Here is a 15,872-nt window from a genome sequence, read left to right on the forward strand (position 1 = left end):
AAAATATAGCTCAGGGCCTCGAAATTGGGTTATTTGGGATATTTTGAAAACTGCAGGGGAGTTTGTGCAAAATGTGACTCACTGCCGCGGTCAGTACTTGGCATATGTTGGGTATAAAAAGTCGAAATATCAAACTGCGAATACGTGCAGAAAGCCTGAATTAGGCTCCAAAATATGGCTCAGGTATCGAAATTGGGATAATTGGGATATTTTGAAAACTGCAGGGAGGTTTGGGACAAACGTAACCAAACGCCGCTTTCAGTACTTGGAATATGTTGGGTGTAAAAAATTCGTAATTTCAAACTGCGAATATGTGGAGAGAGCCAGAATTTGGCTCCAAAATATGGCTCAGGCCTCGATATTGGGATGTTTTTGATATTTTGAAAACTGCAGGGGCGATTGGGACAAATGTGACCAAACACCGCTCTCAGTACTTGGCATATGTTGGGTATAAAAAAGTCGCAATTTCAAACTGCAAATACGTGCAGAGAGCCAGAATTTGGCTCTAAAATATGGCTCAGGCCTCGAAATTGGGATATTTGCGATATTTTGAAAACTGAATGGAAGTTTGTGAAAAATGCGACTCACTGCTGCTTTCAGGACTTGGCATATGTTGGGTATAAAAAGTCGTAATTTCAAACTGCGAATACGTGCAGAGAGCCTATATTTGGCTCCAAAATATGGCTCAGGCCTCGAAATTGGGATATTTGGGATATTTTGAAAACTGCAGGGAGGTTTGGGACAAATATGACCAAACGCCGCTTTCAGTACTTGGCAATTGTTGGGTATAAAAAATTCGCAATTTCAAACTGCGAATACGTGCAGAGAGCCAGAATTTGGCTCCAAAATATGGCTCAGGCCTCGAAATTGGGATATTTGGGATATTTCGAAAACTGCAGGGGAGTTTGTGCAAAATGTGACTCACTGCCGCTTTCAGGACTTGGCATATGTTGGGTATAAAAATTCGTAATATCAAACTGCGATTACGTGCATAGAGCTAGAATTTGGCTCCAAAATATGGCTAAGGCCTTGAAATTGGGATGTTTGGGATATTTTGAAAACTGCAGGGGAGTTTTTGCAAAATGTGACTCATTGCCGCTTTCAGTACTTGGAATATGTTGGGTATAAAAAGTCGTATTTTTAAACTGAGAAGACGTGCAGCGAGCCAGAATTTAGCTCCAAAATATGGCTCAGACCTCGAAATTATGATGTTTGGGATATTTTGAAAACTGCAGGGGAGTTTGTGCAAAATGTGACTCACTGCCGCTTTCAGGACTTGGCATATGTTGGGTATAAAAAGTTGTAATTTCAAACTGCGAATACGTGCCGAGAAACAATATTTGGCTGCAAAATATGGCTCAGGCCTCGAAATTGGGATATTTGAGATATTTGGAAAACTGCAGGGGGGTTTGGGACAAATATGACCAAACGCTGCTTTGAGTACTTCACATATGTTGGGTATAAATAAGTCGTAATTTAAAACTGCGAATACGTGCAGAGAGCCAGAATTCGGTTCCAAAATATGACTCAGGCCTCGAAATTGGGATATTTGGGATATTTTAAAAACTGCAGGGAGGTTTGCGACAAATGTGACCAAACGCTGCTTTCAGTACTTTACATATGTTGGGTATAAAAAGTCGTAATTTCAAACTGCGAATACGTGCAGATAGCCAGAATTTGGATCCAAAATATGGCTCAGGCCTCGAAATTGGGATGTTTGGGATTTTTCGAAAACTGCAGGGGAGTTTGTGCAAAATGTGACTCACTGCCGCTTTCAGGACTTGCCATATGTTGGGTGTAAAAAGTCATAATTTTAAACTGCGAATACGTGCTGAGAGCCAGAATTTGGCTCCAAAATATGGCTCAGGCCTGGAAATTGGGAAGTTTAGGATATTTTGAATACTTCAGGGGAGTTTGTGCAAAATGTGACTCACTGCCGCGTCCAGTACTTGGCATATGTTGGGTATAAAAAGTCGAAATATCAAACTGCGAATACATGCAGAAAGCCAGAATTAGGCTCCAAAATATGGCTCAGGTATCGAAATGGGGATATTTGGGATATTTTGAAAACTGCAGGGAGGTTTGGGACAAATGTAACCAAACGCCGCTTTCAGTACTTGGAATATGTTGAGCATAAAAAGTCGTAATTTCAAACTGCGAATACGTGCAGAGAGCCAGAATTTAAATCCAAAATATGGCTCAGGACGCGAAATTGGGATGTTTGGGATTTTTCGAAAACTGCAGGGGAGTTTGTGCAAAATGTGACCCACTGCCGCTTTCAGGACTTGGCATATGTTGGGTGTAAAAAGTAATAATTTTAAACTGCGAATACGTGCTGAGATCCAGAATTTGGCTCTAAAATATAGCTCAGGCCTCGATATTGGGATGTTTTTGATATTTTGAAAACTGCTGGAGGGTTTGGGACAAATATGACCAAACGCTACTTTGAGTACTTGGCATATGTTCCGTATAAAAAGTTGTAATTTCAAACTGCGAATACGTGCAGAGAGCCAAAGTTTAGCTACAAAATATGGCTCAGGCCTCGATATTGGGATGTTTGGGATATTTTGAAAACTGCAGGGAGGTTTGGGACAAATATGACCAAACGCCGCTTTCAGTACTTCGCATATGTTGGGTATAAATATGTCGTAATTTAAAACTGCAAATACGTGCAAAGAGCCAGAATTTGGTTCCAAAATATGGCTCAGGCCTCGAAATTGGGATATTTGGGATATTTTGAAAACTGCAGGGAGGTTTGTGACAAATGTGACCAAACGCTGCTTTCAGTACTTGGCATATGTTGGGTATAAAAAGTCGTAATTTCAAACTACGAATACGTGCAGAGAGCCAGAATTTGGGTCCAAAATATGGATCAGACCTCGAAATTGGGATGTTTGGGATTTTTCGAAACTGCAGGGGAGTTTGTGCAAAATGTGACTCACTGCCGCTTTCAGGACTTGGCATATGTTGGGTATAATAAGTCGTAATTTCAAACTGCGAATACGTGCAGAGCCAGAATTTGGCTCCAAAATATAGCTCAGGGCCTCGAAATTGGGTTATTTGGGATATTTTGAAAACTTCAGGGAAGTTTGTGCATAATGTGACTCACTGCCGCTTTCAGGACTTGGCATATGTTGGGTATAAAAAGTCGTAATTTAAACCATCGAATACGTGCTGAGAGCCAGAATTTGGCTCCAAAATATGGCTCAGGCCTGGAAATTGGGAAGTTTAGGATATTTTGAAAACTGCAGGGGACTTTGTGCAAAATGTGACTCACTGCCGCGTTCAGTACTTGGCATATGTTGGGTATAAAAAGTCGAAATATCAAACTGCGAATACGTGCAGAAAGCCTGAATTAGGCTCCAAAATATGGCTCAGGTATCGAAATTGGGATAATTGGGATATTTTGAAAACTGCAGGGAGGTTTGGGACAAATGTAACCAAACGCCGCTTTCAGTACTTGGAATATGTTGGGTGTAAAAAATTCGTAATTTCAAACTGCGAAAATGTGGAGAGAGCCAGAATTTGGCTCCAAAATATGGCTCAGGCCTCGATATTGGGATGTTTTTGATATTTTGAAAACTGCAGGGGCGATTGGGACAAATGTGATCAAACACCGCTCTCAGTACTTGGCATATGTTGGGTATAAAAAATTCGCAATTTCAAACTGCAAATACGTGCAGAGAGCCAGAATTTGGCTCTAAAATATGGCTCAGGCCTCGAAATTGGGATATTTGGGATATTTTGAAAACTGAATGAAAGTTTGTGAAAAATGCGACTCACTGCTGCTTTCAGGACTTGGCATATGTTGGGTATAAAAAGTCGTAATTTCAAACTGCGAATACGTGCAGAGAGCCTATATTTGGCTCCAAAATATGGCTCAGGCCTCGAAATTGGGATATTTGGGATATTTTGAAAACTGCAGGGAGGTTTGGGACAAATATGACCAAACGCCGCTTTCAGTACTTGGCAATTGTTGGGTATAAAAAAGTCGCAATTTCAAACTGCAAATACGTGCAGAGAGCCAGAATTTGGCTCCAAAATATGGCTCAGGCCTCGAAATTGGGATATTTGGGATATTTCGAAAACTGCAGGGGAGTTTGTGCAAAATGTGACTCACTGCCGCTTTCAGGACTTGGCATATGTTGGGTATAAAAATTCGTAATATCAAACTGCGATTACGTGCATAGAGCTAGAATTTGGCTCCAAAATATGGCTAAGGCCTTGAAATTGGGATGTTTGGGATATTTTGAAAACTGCAGGGGAGTTTTTGCAAAATGTGACTCATTGCCGCTTTCAGTACTTGGAATATGTTGGGTATAAAAAGTCGTATTTTTAAACTGAGAAGAGGTGCAGAGAGCCAGAATTTAGCTCCAAAATATGGCTCAGACCTCGAAATTATGATGTTTGGGATATTTTGAAAACTGCAGGGGAGTTTGTGCAAAATGTGACTCATTGCCGCTTTCAGTACTTGGCATATGTTGGGTATATAAAAGTCGCAATTTAAAACTGCAAATACGTGCAGAGAGCCAGAATTTGGCTCAAAAATATGGCTCAGGCCTCGAAATTGGGATATTTGGGATATTTTGAAAACTGCAGGGGGGTTTTATGACAAATATGACCAAACGCTGTTTTGAGTACTTGGCATATGTTCTGTATAAAAAGTTGTAATTTCAAACTGCGAATACGTGCAGAGAGCCAAAGTTTGGCTACAAAATATGGCTCAGGCCTCGATATTGGGATGTTTGGGATATTTTGAAAACTACAGGGATGTTATACTCAAATTCTGTCAGTTGAAATGTAACCAATCACAGGCGAGTAGGCCTCTGACGTCATGCCAGACAGAGGAGCATCAGCGATGCTCCCAGCAGCCTCAGTTATCCTCACAGACTCAGAGTAGAAGGACCTCGGCTAGGCAGTTATATACCTTGCTATCTCAGTCAATAAATATATACAGAAGCGACTACTGTGTCTACATTCTACCCGAACAAGGAAAACGAATACTGGTAGCAGTAGTGGGACCCAGAATTTTTTTTTCTGGAAACTAAAATTCAAGTACCCAGCATCGCCGTGTGTTTCACAGTACAGCCGCCACCGCCATCAGCCGCCTCCACAAGCCGCCATCCTGCCACCCACGCATCAAATATTGTGCCAGACCGGAGTCCTGCCATCAACCACTACTCCAGGCCAACGTTTCAGAAGTAAGGGTCAATATTTTCCTGTGAGAACGCTCATTCATCAGTGAGGAGGAAGGAAGCTTCCGTGCCAGCCATTTTTGAATCTCGCGCCACCACGTGGGAACCACCTGCACCCACCACCACCACCGCCACCCAAGCTGACAGTATCTAAGCTTTGTGAGTGTTCAAGCTACTGAAATCGTGGTCAATCATCGTCGCAACTATCAACTGAGCATCGTATGTACTGTATTGTTCCTTGAGAATATTTGGTGGACTGCAATTGTTTGACTAGTGTCGCCTCCCCAGGCTCACACGCCTCGCCTCCCTCTAAGCTCACACCTCGCCACCAGCCCCTGCTACATCATTTTGTGTGAACTCCTGCCTCCCAATCGTGTTTCTCCACCGACATCGTCGTAATATCGTCGTCGTCAGAATTTATCTTCGCACTTCCAGCATCAACAGTGTGGGGTCCCTGAGTTTCGCGCCATCGCCGCCAGGAGCGCTGCCATCGCACCAGTTTGTAAACAAGCCCTCACATGGTCCTCTTCACACGTCTGGTCACCGTTTTTCGTTTTGGCCACTGTTATATTGCAAATCCTGCAGCCCTGAGTTAAGTAAATATGAGCTAAGATATCGTGTGCTATGATTTAATGAGGTTTAACGTAAATATATCCAAAATATCTTATGAATTAATCTTTCAGTGACTTGTTAAATATTGGAGCCGGTTTAGTACTCCAGAGGCCCACAGTTTCTCTGAGACATTTCAATATTCCCTGCATATGATTCCATTATTCATTAATTGTTACTAGTGTCATTACTGAATTCAAAGGTGAGAGAAGTAAGAAATAATTGTTTCTAGCAGTTATATACATTCCTGTGTCCAGTTTATGTGCTACATCCATATTTCTTGCATTGCCACTTGTTGTGTTGAATCTTTTTAATGAAATTTTGCAATTGCACTTCCAGTTTTTATATTCTCAATTGCTGTGCTTAGTCTGGTTTAATTAATTTACATACATCTAATTCCAGTCATTTTTTTAATGAAAGATTGCTAAATTTAGTTTACAATTGCTTGTTCTTAATTATTTTCTTGCCTACCCCAATTTAATAATTTTATTTCTGCCATTTTTACTTTAGCCAAGTTGATATTTTTTTGTGTTTATTTTTGTGTATACTATTTCTGATGCCAGGTGCACTTAATTATAATCTGCGTTCAAATATTACTTCCACGGCTGTGACAATGCCTACCACTGTTGAAACCCCTTCAGAATCAATGGGAACAGTTGCTCGTCCCAATGGCCAGAGATCAGCTCAGGAAATGGCTATTCCTCTTTTTGCTGGGGAATCGCGTTTATTAGAATCATGGTTTAGTAAGGTTGAAGCGAAAACAGTTGCACGTTTTTCTAAGCCTACTGATGCCGAATACTTAGCAATTGCACGGTCAGCCGTGGACACAACCAAAGGTGATGCACGTTTTGTTGTTGATGAGAAAGCCATTGTTAGCCTCCAGTCTTGGCCTGAATTTAAGGATTTCTTTCGCCGTCGCTTTGTTAATAAAGGAGACCTTGACCCATATAGGTTAGTCAAGAAAATTGCCAATGCCACCATGCAGCCTGGTGAATCGTTTAATGCGTTTACTAGCCGTCTCGATCAGTATCTGTATGCCTTAGTTTCTGCTATGAATAATTCGACTTGGTTAGATAAAGACAATAATCTGTCCCCTGAGGCTATGGCCAAAATGATAGCATTTGGTACTTTAATGCATTTTGCCCCTGAGCATACAAAACCAATCGTTGAGCAACAAAATTTTGGTGTTAAACATGAAATTGGTGAAGTATTTGAGGCTATTAACAATGCCGCAGATAAACTAGCTCCCCGAAGTGCTCAACTGTTGCCACCCTCTGATGCTGTAAATGTAGTCACAAGCTCTCAGCATCCTCCCACAAATTCTCAAAACTCTTGGTCGCAGAAGCGTACCCATGCTCGTAGCCCCCAGTCAAATTCGCCGCCTCATAAAATGCCGAAACGCCATAGTCCACAACCATCCACTCCCTCATGTTGGCATTGTGGTAAGAGTAACCACCTTGCAAGGGACTGTTGGTCCGCCCCTAGATCATCACCTCCTAGACAATTCTCTCGGCCCCCTCATCAATCTAATCATTCTAGGCTTCCATATTGCACGTACCATAAACAAGTTGGTCACCACACTGCGGATTGTAGAGCTAGGCAAAGGACATCTCCACCTCGTAACTCCCATGGTCAGTCTTGGCGAGGCTCACAGCGTCCAAGACATTATCAGAACTCTCGTAATTACAACTCCCAGCCCAGCTATAATGCAACTTCAAATTATAATGCTCAGTCACAGAATGCTGGAGCTCAGAATGTTCACTCCATGTCGTCGGGAAACCCCCAAGGCCATCCGCTAACCAATTCAAGCTAGCCAATCCTAGTGCCCTCCCTGTGTATTCAGTAGCTACCCAAAATAGATTTGGACACTTGACAGAGGAGGACACTGACTCTAGACCAGTTGTAGATGTTGACGGATCCACAGTAAATTTGACACAAACAAGACACAGATATCCCAGACAACATAAGTCAAAAATAGTAACTTGTCCAGTCTCAAGTGATGGTCCCCTTGTCTCAGCCATTGTACATGGTAGAGTTTTAAAAGTTTTTCTTGACTCAGGTGCAAAAATTAATATTGTCAAGCCCTCAGCTCTTAGAGACATTGAAAGTATGCACCCTACTATTTTAAAACAGTCACACATACCTTTTCTAAGTGGTATTTCAGGAAATAAAGTAAAAGTTCAGGGTGAAATTGACCTCCCACTCAAGTTCAATGATGTCACATTGTCTATAACATGTTTAGTTGTTGACATTATTCATTTTCCTGGAGACATTCTCTTAGGTCTGTACACCATGATTGATGAAAATATTGCATTGTTTCCCCATCGTTGGAACATAAGTATCAAAGACCATGTCATAGCCTTGTGTAGCATGTATCGACAGGGCCACGAGTTCAATCTTCAATCAGATTATGTTAATTTTGTTGACACCCGCCTTGCAAGCGTAGGTTTGTCAGATCATTGTCGTGGTAGCATACCCGAGAAAACAGGCACTCGATTGAAGCATAGTAGTTGTGCAGTTGTTAAGGAGAATGAGTATCGGGACTTTCTGGAAGGGGACGCCCTAACGGATTCTCGTTGTCTCGCTCGCCTGGCAGCTTCCATCTCTGAAGTCAGTGGTTCCATGGCTACTGACACTGTGCTACACCCTCATTCTCTCACCAGAATAAGAGTTAAGGTTCAGGGAGTGCCTGAGTTGTCGGATGTGATTGCGGAAAGTGAAACATGTAAAGTGAATGGTACATTTGTTGAACCCTCCTGGCACACAGTGCAGGATGGTACTGTCACACTTTTTATCGCAAACACAAGTAATGCCAATATCCATCTCCAGTCTGATACCCATGTTGTAGATTTTGCCCATTACTCGTTACCGGTGCGAGTTGTGGATGATGTCTCCATGGATCATACTGTTTGTACACTCACACCAGGAGAACAGGGATCTTAGCCAGAGGTGCAAGCGCAACACCTCAGTCCTACTGATTTTCCTGACTCTGTGGCTCAGCTTTTGAAAATTTTGAACAAGAATAGAGCTGTTGTTGCTCTACCAGGAGAAAAATTAGGTCTCACTCCTCTCATTACACATAAAATTCCCCTTGAACAAGGAACTACGCCTATTTATGTACCAGCTTACCGTCTTCCCCATTCTCAGAGAGCAGAAGCAGATAGACTTGTAGAAGAAATGTTACAGAGTGATGTAATTGAATCGAGTAATTCGCCATGGAACGCTCCATTGATTCTTGTACCAAAGCGAGATGGGACTTGGAGACCTGTAATCGATTATCACAAGCTTAACAGAGTAACAATACCTGATCGTTTCCCACTTCCAGTTCTAAATGATTTGTTGCAAAGTATTGGTCGAAACAAAGTATTCTCAACGTTAGATTTGTTGCAGGGATTCTGGCAAATCCCCCTTGATGAGGAAAGTAAACAATTGACAGCCTTTAGTACTCCCAATGGTCATTTTCATTTCAAAAGAATGCCGTTTGGTTTGCGTAGTAGTCCAATAACCTTTTCACGGCTTATGACAAATCTATTTCGTAGATTGATAGGAAGTACGCTTCTAGTTTACCTTGATGATCTCATAATCATGTTGCAAGATGTTCAGACTCATTTCCAGAACCTTGAAAAGGTACTTGCAAAGCTCGCTGAAGCTAATTTAAAAATAAAGCTTGCAAAATGTTCATTTTTAAAGCAAAAGATTAATTTCCTAGGTCATACAGTTACACCTTCAGGTATTACATTGAATGAATCAAAAATTATTGCTGCCCGTGATTTTCCAACACCTCGTACCGCAGAGGCCGTAAGACAGTTCACAGGTCTTGTAGGATTTTATCGTTCATTTATTGCTGGATTCTCTATTATAGCCGCTCCGCTTTACAAGTTGCAAAGAAAAGATGAACCCTTTGTTTGGGGAGAGGCCCAGGATCAGTCATTCAAAAAACTCAAAGCAGCCTTAATTTCGTCACCTGTCCTTAGGTACCCAGATTTCTCTAAACCTTTTACGTTGGTTACAGATGCTAGTGACATAGGTCTAGGTGCTGCATTACTTCAAACAGAAGGTCACAGAGATCACGCAATAGCTTATGCTAGCCGTACTTTATCTAAAGAAGAGAAAAATTATAGTGCAACAGAACGAGAAGCCTTGGCAGTTGTTTGGGCACTTAAACATTTCAAGGATACAATTTATAATTACCCAGTTCATGTTCTTACAGATCACCAACCATTAATTCCCTTGTTCAAAAATAAGAATCCAGTTGGAAAGTTTGCTAGATATTTGCTCACAATTCAAGAATTCAATCCCACATTTGGATATATTCCAGGAAAGCAAAATGTTGTAGCCGATGCGTTTTCTCGACACGTAGCTGCGATTCAGTTAAATTACCCAGCATTAGATGCTACAGTAGTAGAAACGGAACAAAGACAAGACCCCATATGGGCACCCGTCATTAAATTTTTGACTAAGCAAGACACTCGCCCGATTCATAAACCGCCAGTACCATTGAAAGAACTAGTTATGTTGGACAATTTACTGTGTAGAGTAGTAAAGCTAGGGACAGCCCCGAGGAAATGTTGTCAGTTAGTTGTTCCAGCTGTCTTGGTACCAACTGTGTTAAAAATTATCCATGATGCTCCTGCAAGTGCACATCCAGGAAAGGATCGTACACTCCAACAAGGTCGATTGAAATATTTTTGGCCAAAAATGGCTAAGGAGATTGCTCATTATGTTGACAGATGTTTAACTTGTTTACAGCACAAGGGACATGTTTCAGGACCTAATCCAATTCAGGTGTACCCAGCAACTAAAGCTCCTTGGGAACGAATATCGATGGATTTATTGACAAATTTTGCGGAAACAGAGAAAGGGAACAAACATTTGCTTGTAATAGTCGATAATTTTTCACGGTTTTGCGAACTAGTTCCTATCCCGAACAAAACAGCAGAAACCATAGCCAGCGCATTCCATGACCAAATAATTTGTAGATATAGTATGCCTAAAGTAATCCTTTCAGATAATGGTCCAGAATTCAGTAATAGTATTCTAACTAGCTTGTGTTATTTATATAACATCAAAAAATGTAGCATCATGCCTTATCATCCGGCAAGTAATGGACTAGCTGAACATACTAACAGGAAAGTGTTAGATGCCTTGAGAGTCACGTTGAATTTTGATAACAACAATTGGGATGATTTTATACCCTTAATTCAGTGTGCTATAAATTCTTCAATTAATATTTCTACTGGTGACACACCTCACGCTATTCTTTATGGTACAGATAAGATCCTCCCTAATGAATTGATTAACGTACCTCCTACTCCCTTATATAACGTAGATGATTTTGTTCAAGTGAAGCGTAGACAAATGCAACTAGTATTCAAGAAAATGCGAGAACAATTGTCCAAAGCAACAGCCGAGTTCACTCTAGCAAGGAATGCACGAGCTAAACCCAGTAAAATAACTATTGGATCTGTAGTAATGATACTTAACCAACACAGGTCTGGTCCTATGTACAAGTTAACTAAGAAATTTTTGGGTCCATATAAGGTAATCGAGCTTATTAAAGGTAACAAATACAGACTTAAGAACTTGTTAACAGGAGAGTATATAAATGAACATTTAGACCACATGAAGTTAGCTAAAATGACTGTTGACGAGACTGATGAGGAAGATGACAATGAACTTACCCAGACAGATACTCCTACTCGGACACCACCTTCTGTGGTTGACAGACCACTTGATGTTCAGCAACCCCATACTAGCAATTATAATCTTAGATCTAGACCTCTTGTTTCAACCGTGCACTCACCACATGTCCATTGGCTAGATGTTAACGAGGATATCTCTCAAGATGATAGTTTGTCACATGAAGTTTCATCTGTTCCGGACCTTCAGTCAGAGCCAGAGTTGTATAGTGCTCTGGATGAGCTAGGTGTAGATATCCGCAGAATTTATAATTGATTGCACTCTGCAGTTATTCTGTTTGTTTTAAAAAAAAAAAATCATTTGCAGTATTTCTACCACATGTGTCTTATTATTACCATTATATATAATGTATAGTTTTTCTCAACTTTATTTAGTTATAAATTAGATGCCATTGTTAAGTCTACTACCATTTGTATTTTTACAGTGCTTGTCATAGGAGTTATTATTGTTCTAGCAACCACATTGAGGCCAGTGAATCCTGACTGCTATCACGCAGATGTTAGTCTTCTTGATCCAGGTCTTGTATATGCTTGTAAATATATTGCACATTATATATATTGTACATTGGTCTTGTAAATATATTGTATATTTTCAGAGAAAAAAAAAAAAAAATGAGAAAAAAAAAAGAAAATCATAATCTATCTTGAAATTCAATTGTGGTTGTTAGGTCAGAACTTTGTTCTATTAATGTAATAATTGTTTAATTTTGTATGGTTTTCAAGCACATGCCATTGACACATGTTAATAATTTTGTTTAGGCAATACCTTGAGTTGTATTGTTCATATCTGATCAGTAGACATACACATGTTCTTAATACTCTGGTTTATTCAAAGCATTGTTACCATGATTTTCACCTATTATGATGAATTTTTTTTGGTGCATATATGCCGAGTTGTTTGTATTACGCACACCTGATCTTCTTTCAATGTTTTATTATGCAAATTTCACATGTAAGCCATTATTGTATGCCACCGAGGTCCTTTCAGTATCATTGTAACTATATAGCTAGCCAGAGCTTGTCGACAAGGGACGTCGACTTGGTAGCGTGTCCGAGCGGTGTTATACTCAAATTCTGTCAGTTGAAATGTAACCAATCACAGGCGAGTAGGCCAATGACGTCATGCCAGACAGAGGAGCATCAGCGATGCTCCCAGCAGCCTCAGTTATCCTCACAGACTCAGAGTAGAAGGACCTCGGCTAGGCAGTTATATACCTTGCTATCTCAGTCAATAAATATATACAGAAGCGACTACTGTGTCTACATTCTACCCGAACAAGGCAAACGAATAGAGAGGTTTGGGACAAATATGACCAAACGCCGCTTTCAGTACTTCGAATATGTTGGGTATAAATAAGTCGTAATTTAAAACAGCGAATACGTGCAGAGAGCCAGAATTTGGTTCCAAAATATGGCTCAGGCCTCGAAATTGGGATTTTTGGGATATTTTGAAAACTGCAGGGAGGTTTGTGACAAATGTGACCAAACGCTGCTTTCAGTACTTGGCATATGTTGGGTATAAAAAAGTCGTAATTTCAAGCTGCGAATACGTGCAGAGAGCCAGACTTTAAATCCAAAATATGGCTCAGGACTCGAAATTGGGATGTTTGGGATTTTTCGAAAACTGCAGGGGAGTTTGTGCAAAATGTGACTCACTGCCGCTTTCAGGACTTGGCATATGTTGGGTGTAAAAAGTCATAATTTTAAACTGCGAATACGTGCTGAGAGCCAGAATTTGGCTCCAAAATATAGCTCAGGTCTCGATATTGGGATGTTTTTGATATTTTGAAAACTGCAGGGGGGATTGGGACAAATGTGACCAAATGCCGCTTTCAGTACTTGGCATATGTTGGGTATAAAAAAGTCGCAATTTCAAACTGCAAATACGTGCAGAGAGCCAGAATTTGGCTCTAAAATATGGCTCAGGCCTCGAAATTGGGATATTTGGGATATTTTGAAAACTGAAGGGAAGTTTGTGCAAAATGTGACTCACTGCCGCTTTCAGGACTTGGCATATGTTGGGTATAAAAAGTCGTAATTTCAAACTGCGAATACGTGCAGAGCCTATATTTGGCTGCAAAATATCGCTCAGGCCTCGAAATTGGGATATTTGGGATATTTTGAAAACTGCAGGGGGGTTTGGGACAAATATGACCAAACGACGCTTTCAGTACTTCGCATATGTTGGGTATAAATAAGTCGTAACTTAAAACTGCGAATACATGCAGAGAGCCAGAATTTGGTTCCAAAATATGGCTCAGGCCTCGAAATTGGGATATTTGGGATATTTTGAAAACTGCAGGGAGGTTTGTGACAAATGTGACCAAACGCTGCATTCAGTACTTGGCATATGTTGGGTATAAAAAGTCGTAATTTCAAACTGCGAATACGTGCAGAGAGCCAGAATTTGGATCCAAAATATGGCTCAGGCCTCGAAATTGGGATGTTTGGGATTTTTCGAAAACTGCAGGGGAGTTTGTGCAAAATGTGACTCACTGCCGCTTTCAGGACTTGGCATATGTTGGGTGTAAAAAGTCATAATTTTAAACTGCGAATACGTGCTGAGAGCCAGAATTTGGCTCCAAAATATGGCTCAGGCCTGGAAATTGGGAAGTTTAGGATATTTTGAAAACTTCAGGGGAGTTTTGCAAAATGTGACTCACTGCCGCTTTCAGGACTTGGCATATGTTGGGTATAAAAAGTCGAAATATCAAACTGCGAATACGTGCAGAAAGCCAGAATTAGGCTCCAAAATATGGCTCAGGTATCGAAATGGGGATATTTGGGATATTTTGAAAACTGCAGGGAGGTTTGGGACAAATGTAACCAAACGCCGCTTTCAGTACTTGGAATATGTTGGGCACAAAAAATCGTAATTTCAAACTGCGAATAAGTGCAGAGAGCCAGAATTTGGATCCAAAATATGGCTCAGGCCTCGAAATTGGGATATTTGGGATAATCTGAAAACTGCAGGGGAGTTTTTGCAAAATGTGACCAAACGCCGCTTTCAGTACTTCGCATAGGTTGGGTATAAAAAAGTCGCAATTTCAAACTGCAAATACGTGCAGAGAGCCAGAATTTGGCTCTAAAATATGGCTCAGGCCTCGAAATTTGGATATTTGGGATATTTTGAAAACTGAAGGGATGTTTGTGCAAAATGTGACTCACTGCCGCTTTCAGGACTTGGCATATGTTGGGTATAAAAAGTCGTAATTTCAAACTGCGAATACGTGCAGAGAGCCTATATTTGGCTCCAAAATAGGGCTCAGGCCTCGATATTGGGATATTTGGGATATTTTGAAAACTGCAGAGGGGTTTGAGACAAATTTGACCAAACGCTGCTTTCAGTACTTGGCAATTGTTGGGTATAAAAAAGTCGCAATTTCAAACTGCGAATACGTGCAAAGAGCCAGAATTTGGCTCCAAAATATGGCTCAGGCCATATCGAAATTGGGATATTTGGGATATTTCGAAAACTGCAGGGAAGTTTGTGCAAAATGTGACTCACTGCCGCTTTCAGGACTTGGCATATGTTGGGTATAAAAATTCGTAATATCAAACTGCGAATACGTGCATAGAGCTCGAATTTGGCTCCAAAATATTGCTAATGCCTCGAAATTGGGATGTTTGGGATATTTTGGAAACTGCATGGTAGTTTGTGCAAAATGTGACTCATTGCCGCTTTCAGTACTTGGAATATGTTGGGTATAAAAAGTCGTATTTTTAAACTGAGAAGACGTGCAGAGAGCCAGAATATAGCTCCGAAATATGGCTCAGACTTTGAAATTATGATGTTTGGGATATTTTGAAAACTGCAGGGGAGTTTGTGCAAAATGTGACTCATTGCCACTTTCAGTACTTCGCATATGTTGGGTATAATAAGTCATAATTTCAAAGTGCGAATACGTGCAGACAGCCAGAATTTGGCTCCAAAATATAGCTCAAGCCTCGATATTGGGATGTTTTTGATATTTTGAAAACTGCAGGGGGGGATTGGGACAAATGTGACCAAATGCCGCTTTCAGTACTTCGCATATGTTGGGTACAAAAAATCGTAATTTCAAACTGCGAACACGTGCATAGAGCCAGAATTTGGCTCCAAAATATATCTAAGGCCTCGAAATTGGGATGTTTGGGATATTTTGAAAACTGCAGGAAGGTTTGGGACAAATGTGACCAAACGCCAATTTCAGTACTTGGCATATGTTGGGTATAAAAAAGTCGCAATTTCCAACTGCGAATACGTGTAGAGAACCAGAATTTGGCTCCAAAATATGGCTCAGGCCTCGAATTTGGGATATTTGGGATATTTCGAAAACTGCAGGGGAGTTTGTGCAAAATGTGACTCACTGCCGCTTTCAGGTCTTGG

This window comes from Procambarus clarkii, chromosome 31 (genome assembly GCF_040958095.1).
Source record: "Procambarus clarkii isolate CNS0578487 chromosome 31, FALCON_Pclarkii_2.0, whole genome shotgun sequence".
Taxonomy (NCBI): Eukaryota; Metazoa; Arthropoda; class Malacostraca; order Decapoda; family Cambaridae; genus Procambarus; species Procambarus clarkii.